The sequence below is a fragment of the Glycine soja genome, chromosome 18, assembly GCF_004193775.1.
Source record: "Glycine soja cultivar W05 chromosome 18, ASM419377v2, whole genome shotgun sequence".
Taxonomy (NCBI): domain Eukaryota; kingdom Viridiplantae; phylum Streptophyta; class Magnoliopsida; order Fabales; family Fabaceae; genus Glycine; species Glycine soja.
In genome coordinates, this window is record NC_041019.1 from 40,142,304 (window position 1) to 40,149,148 (window position 6,845).

At 33.3% G+C, this 6,845-nt stretch overlaps 1 long non-coding RNA gene across 1 annotated transcript; it reads right to left on the reverse strand.

Annotated features, from left to right (window-relative positions):
* Positions 1-5,025: 5,025 nt before the first annotated feature.
* LOC114395920 lies at positions 5,026-5,838 on the reverse strand. The gene is made up of 3 exons (XR_003663152.1): positions 5,747-5,838; positions 5,609-5,658; positions 5,026-5,518 (listed from the first exon to the last, which is right to left on the reverse strand). It is a non-coding gene; the product is annotated as an uncharacterized LOC114395920 (long non-coding RNA).
* Positions 5,839-6,845: the final 1,007 nt, after the last annotated feature.

Here is a 6,845-nt window from a genome sequence, read left to right on the forward strand (position 1 = left end):
CTTTAGAAAGTGGTGTGGTGGCATTTTTGTAATTATTGTGTTACAAATCGCATTTTACGACGCACATTCTAAGGCGATTATTGAAAACCTCCTTAGAATGTTATGTTTTATAAAATTTACGCCGGTTTTTAGTAAAAAACCGTCGTAATTGTCAAAATAAGAAAAGCAAAACCGTGAACTGCTTGCTTTTAACCTCGCGCCTCTTTTGTTCACCTTTATGCTACCTTGCTCCTTTCTTTGAACCCTAGCGAGTGTTTGCTCATCACCTTTCTGCTTGCTCCTTTCTTTGAATCCTAGCGCATGTTTGTTCACCTTTCTGCTTGGTCCTTTCTTTGACATTGAACATTGAACCTCAGCTCTTTGACATTGAAGCCCTACCCCTTCTTCCATTGAACTGGACGAGGTCGACTTCATCGCTCCAACTTCTCGGCTCGAAGTTTCATGAAGAAAGAGATTGGTTAGTGAGTTACTAACTTTGTTAGGTTAAGCTTATTTGAAGCTTGTTTTAGGTTAAGTGGTTCGTGTACTGTTGAATAAAGGTCGCGAGTTCCATATAATTTCTTTTATTGGTGATGTTTGCTAATCGTGGTTGCAGGGAAGACGCGCGCATGTCATCGATGAGTTGTTGGTGAAGAAGATGATGCGTTTTTGACTGGGCTGCAAACGGGTCAGTGGCTTTTTTTTATTGAAGCTCTGGTTGATGTTCGTATGGTATTTTATTAGTAAAATATATTTATATTGATATATTGGTTATGTTTTATTAATTTGATATTTTGTTCATATGTTAAACTTTGTTCATATACAGCTGAATCTTAACTTGACATGGTAATTGTTAATGTAGAAGCAAAGCTTCATGATGAATCAAAGGTGATTCAAAGGTGTTTTGATGATAACAAAAGATGATGACAAAGGTGATGACAAAAAGCTCAAAGATCATTCAAAGAACAACTCAAGTGAATCAAGAACAATTCAAGAGTTCAAGATAAGAATCAAGAAGAATTCAAGACTCAAGAAGAAAGTTTAGAGTCAAGAATCAAGATTCAAGGTTCAAGATCTCAAGAATCAAGATCAAGATTCAAGACTCAAGATTCAAGAATCAAGAGAAGGCTTAATCAAGATAAGTATGAAAAGGTTTTCTCAAAAATTGAATAGCACATGGTTTTTCTCAAAACATGTTTACCAAAGAGTTTTTACTCTCTGGTAATCGATTACCAGATTGTTGTAATCGATTACCAGTAGCAAAATGGATTTGAAAAAGTTTTCAAATTGAATTTACAACGCTCTAATTATTTTCAAAAAGCTGTAATCGATTACCAGTGCCTTTGAACGTTAAAATTCAAATTCAAATGTGAAGAGTCACATCCTTTCACATAAAAGCCTTGTGTAATTGATTACACTGATTTGGTAATCGATTACTAGTGTTTGTTTCTGAATAAATTAAAAGATGTAACTCTTCAAATGGTTTTTGACTTTTTCAAATTGGTTTTAAGTTTTTCTAAAAGTTATAACTCTTCTAAATGGTTCTCTTGGCCAGACATGAAGAGTCTATCAAAGCAAGGCTTTGATTTGCTTTTCAATACACTTTTTACACTTATTCATACAATCCTTTACAAGCCTTGAATCTCTTTGAACTTCTTCTTCTTTGTACCAAAAGCTTTCTGAAGTTTTCTGGTTTTCTAAACCTTGAAAACTTGTGCTATTCATCTTTTCTTTCTTTTCTCCCTCTGCTAAAAAGAATTCGCCAAGGACTAACCGCCTGAATTCTTTTTGTGTCTCTCTTCTCCCTTTTCCAAAAGAACAAAGGACTAACCGCCCGAATTCTTTTGTGTCTCCTTTCTCCCTTGTCAAAGAATTCAAAACGACACAGTCTGATAATTCTTTTGATTCTTCTCATTCCCTAATACAAAAGTGTTCAAAGGACTAACCGCCTGAGAATTCTTTTGTATCCCCATTCACAAAGTATCAAAGGTTTAACAGCCTGAGATCTTTGTCTTAATACATTGGAGGGTACATCCTTTGTGGTACAAGTGGATGGTACATCTACTTGGGTTTGACTGAGAACAAGAGAGGGTACATCTCTTGTGGATCAGTTCTAGTGGAGGGTACATCCACTAGGTTCAAAGAGAACAAGGGAGGGTACATCCCTTGTGGATCTTTGCTTGTAAAAGAATTTTTACAAGGTTGAAAGAAATCTCAAGGACCATAGGTTGCTTGGGGACTGGATGTAGGCACGGGTTGTTGCCGAACCAGTATAAAAACTCTTGTGTGTTTGTTTCCTTCTTCCCTACTCTTTTACTTTCCGCTGTGCATTTTATTTCCGCTTTTACTTTCTGTTAAGTTTCTCTTTTACTCCATATTCTCTTAACAACATAAGTAAAAGCCTTAGAAGAGTAATTTTTTAATTAGTAAAGGTTTAGGAATAATTAATTCAACCCCCCTTCTTAATTATTCTGAGGCCACTCGATCCAACAGTTAAGATGATAACAAATTTGTTGGTCTTTAATCCCTTCCAAAAGTTAGTGAAGAAGCATAATTTTAGTGAAATTTAAATTAAAATGGTTCATTGAAGTCATCAACTTCATTCCTTTTGTGCAATTTCGCTCCCCAATCTGTTATATTACTCCAAATCCAAAAGAATGGCACTAACGATCTCTTACTTGAGAGTAACCGGTGTCTTACTTCATAAGATTAGCTTACATTTATGTGATTATGAATTCAGTACTTCATTTACTTTGAGTCATGATATTTTAATTATTTTTCATTTTGTTACTTTAGATCCTTTTCCTCGTTATTGGTCATGTTGGGGTGTAATGAAAACTGAGAAGGTCTTGAGCTGTTTGGCTCGGTAGTCCAGGATGAATGCTTCATGTATACCTGAGTAGGATATCTCTGGTTGGTGTGGCTAGGGATATTTTGCCAAGTTTATTGCTCAGTTAGGTTCATATTCTGAGACAGAAGGACACTAGTTGGCTTTCTAATAAATTAAAATTGGGTGAAACTGGAGTTTGAACATGTATGAAAATATAAAAAGGAAAAAAAAATCTTGAAATTCATAGGACATAAACCATTCTCTAGGAGGAAATTCAAGATGCAACAAAATTTTACAATGACATATTCCAGGGTGAACCGGAAAATAAATAGCTATTTTATATAAATTAGCAAAAAATAATTAAACATGTTTGTTTCTCATAATTTATGAAATAGATCGAAGTATAGAATTAACACCTAAGGCATTGATCTAAGAGCAACTCATTGGAGTAAATACATTGTTGTAAAGTTTGTATAGAATAGAAGTTACTCGTATAAACTACTTAAGACTTCAAAATAAATAAATTTCGAAGTAAAAATAAAGGTTCTAGTGTAAGTACAGAGATAAAATAAGACTGACTCAAAATAAGTTAAGAACAAGAGTTGAGTTTCTGGCATTAGACTGGGAGGTGATGCCTTTGGTTATGTTGACATCATAGCCATTGGTCATTCAGCTTGGTTTTTGGCCTATGAGAAGCTTGGTGGCTTCAAAGTTGAAGACCACTCGCCAAAAATCTCAGCTTGGGTTAAGAGGAGCTTGCAAAGGGAATATGTTGCCAAAGTTCTGCCAAACCCTGAGAAGGTCTACCAGTTTGTCCTTCATTTCAGGAGGATGTTAGGACTTGAATAATGAATGAAATTAAGCATGCTTGGTTAATGGTATGCCTCATGGCAGTGAAGGGTGCTTGTTGCTGCTTTCTTTCTTTCTTTGACACTGTATTAGAATTTGTTGTTTTAGTTTTTAGTCAACTCTCATACGATGGCTTGAATTAAAATAAGGGGAATAAGAAATAATAGTGACCTTTGGGTTTGCTTTTCAACTATATTGGGTATCCTAATAGATCAACTATAAAGGGTTGAAAGATTTTCACCCAAAACAATAGTGGTAGTGCTAGAAATCAAAATTCCTTGCTCTCTTATTCCACTTTTGTTTTGGTATAACAGTTATGTTGAGGTTTAAACTTTGACTTATGAGTAGGATTTCAACGTAGGACTTCATATAAACTATCTATTTAACTCTTCTCTCCTAGCTTACTTGGTAACTTTCAATTCCAATTTGTGCTACTGATATATTTATGGGATTGAAAGAAACAAGGGGAAATTAATTATGGTCTGACTATTCTTAATACAGGACTATTGTTTTTTATGGCCTGATCCCAGCCTCTAATCAATTTCTTCTTGATTAAAACAATGATGATTTAATTCTTTTAGCTTGATTGCACTTTCAACCCCTTTAGTTTGGATTATGTGCAAACTTGATTTTTGATTTTTTTTTCTTTCATTTTAATTACCCACCTCTGAATTTTCTTTAGTTCCATCTCAGCAACAGGTGATTTTTTCACATTGTATTAACTCTTTAAAACCATTTTTATGTGTATAAAGACCTACACAGTGTCTGCAAGTTCACATATAGTCCTACTAAAAAGTTAACATATGGACATAATGCCTGAATTTTCTAAAATAGCTTTAAATTAAACACAGGATTGTACTGACAATGCAATCTTTCCCAAATGACAAATAAATATCAGCATAGTGAATAAGTGAAGCAATTTGATACCCGTTAATCAACGTTGCAAGTTGAGGCTGCAATTCATTATCCCTCAATTTATGTATTCTTCCTATTGATACCCTAGTACCATCAATTTGATACCCGTTAATCAACGTTGCAAGTTTCAGCAGTTCTGGTGCAAATATTGATTTTTGTTTGCAGCTTCCATATTGATACCCTAGTACCATCAATTTTACTAGATTCAACTCCTAGATTATCCAATGTTTTCAATCTCTTGAACTTTTCCTCATAAATAGGTCGTAACCTCTCTTCATCCAGAGAGCAGGGCAAAAAGAAGTACATATAAGCACAATTCGAAATTAAGACAAAGTATGATATTATCTAAAGTTACTTATCAATGCAACTAACTGATATAATCTACAATTTATTAATTAATACAAGTAATGTATCATAGCAAATGATGTTGAATATGCAGGACATATTTGACATCAAAAATACATGTTATTGAGTAATGAAGTTTCAATTTATATGTTCTCCTCTCCAACAACATGAAGGTATGAAAGGGAAACTATATCGTAAGCAAATTTAGAAGTGTTTGTCCTCATACAGAAAATAATTAAGATGGATACGAAACTATGAATAGCTCCAACCATTTCTAATTTTATGATTCATTTCAGTTTAAAGAATCTAAAATCTAGTAATTTAAAACAATGCTAATACCTTAACTTCCTTATACAATTTCTTCTCCAGCTCTGTAGTATTGTTGTCATCTTCTTGATCTTCATTTGCCCCAGCAACTTGGGGTTCTGCAGATTTACATTTCCTAGGCATGGGAGTGAAACCTTTGTGCTGCAACTCAATCATCAAATTAGCTTTCTTCCTATTGCTTACAATCATTTCTCCATTCACAACCCCTAATATAAACCTAGGTTTGTTGTCCAAAATCAGCAAAAGTCATTGAAGGTTGTTCAATATATGGTTCTGCATACGCAAATTGCATTTCAGTTCACATTAATAAAGGGTTTGGAATCTAAAGAGCTGGACCTACCTATTACCAAACACAAAACTCACCTTCCTTCTCTCATAATACTCCAACCGGAGGGGGAAGAACTCTTCAAGAACTGCATAAGAAATGACATAAAACAATGAGCGTGTGAAACATTATTGTTAATTGATCTTATTCAAAACTTAACATGATAAAGCTTGTACTTTGTTCTGGATTGTCATATTTCTTAATTTTTCCTTTTGCGTCAAATAGATGCATGTTGTTTGTGCTAATAGAGGATGTCAGTTTAAACTTCTTAATAATGAAAATATAAGATTGATTTAATAATGAAAAGAAAAAGAAAGGAAATAGAAATTGTGAATTAGAATTTTCTCACTAATAAGTCTAACAAAATAATTATTAATATTTACTGATAAAAAGAAAACTTCTTAATTTGTTGTCCATGAAGAACTTATAATAAGAAGGATTAATTCCATTGACTAGAGCACCTTGAAATACAAGAAAAGTTTAATTTTAGAAAAAAAAAAAAAGTTAAGATGCTTGCATGGGACTGTTTGGAAGGTAACGAATAGAATATAAGAATATGCTCTGTTTTGTCTGCATCCATAAGTTTGAAACTTATTCAGCCCCCACAATCTGAAAAATTGAAATAGGATGAAGGTGGACCCTGAAATTTTCATTCTTTCTTTGGCACAAAAAATGCTATTAGTCCCATCCTCTAGAATCCTGAGCAAGCTAAGCTAGCTAGTGGGACCTAATTAAAAGTGAAAGCAAGAATTGTACTTGCTTCTATAGTTACATTTGGTTAAATATGCAGCATATATAGAGGATCACTTACCTTGCCCTTGATTTGTACCTTGGTTAATGAAGCAGATTCTTGTGCCTGGTTTTTTATTTTTTGGTATGGTTTTAGTGCTTATCCGTGTACAACTTAATTTCACTTGTTCACTTCGTGAAGATATATTCAGACCTAAATGATGTACTGTCATAATGCTATGGCAGAAAATGATTGATTGTTCTTGGGTAGTGAAGGGGTTACAAGGTGTTAGAATAACTATGCACTTCATGTTTTTCATGTGACACATGTTAATGTACTTGGCCTTCATATTTGACTCAGCATTATATAATTTTCAAACTTTATTATATTAAAAGATTTTGATTGTAAAAAGTTGATTTTATATTAGTTAAAAATAAATTTAAAGTGGAGTAGTTTATATTTTAAAAGTTCTATTTAAATGAAATGAAGTTTATAGTTAAACTTAATATATAGTATTCTCACTATAACACAAAGTTACATTTTGT